Below are 301 nucleotides of genomic sequence, written 5' to 3'. Positions count from 1 at the left end.
AAAAAAAAAAAAAAAGCCAGTGAGGCGGGCCAGTAGGTGGCGTGGAGGTTAAGGCAGCTGGATCCCAGATGGCTGACTCATGGCTTGAGTGCTGCATCCGGTGGCTTGAAAATCATGCCTGGCACACATGCGTGAGTGCCTAAAATCCTAAAAGGAGAATGGAGTAGAAGGGATCATGGTGCAGTCATCTCCCCTGGGTGGGAGGGTGGTGATTTCTCATTTTCCCTTTCTCTCCTTCTCTCTGTCTCTCTGGTGAGCTCCCACACTCTATAGCAAAAACTGAAAACTTAAAAAAGAAAAA

The sequence above is a fragment of the Tupaia chinensis genome, unplaced genomic scaffold (genome assembly GCF_000334495.1).
Source record: "Tupaia chinensis unplaced genomic scaffold, TupChi_1.0 Scaffold138407_1, whole genome shotgun sequence".
Taxonomy (NCBI): Eukaryota; Metazoa; Chordata; class Mammalia; order Scandentia; family Tupaiidae; genus Tupaia; species Tupaia belangeri.
The sequence above is the reverse complement of the archived record's forward strand: the minus strand, read 5'-3'. Positions refer to the sequence as shown.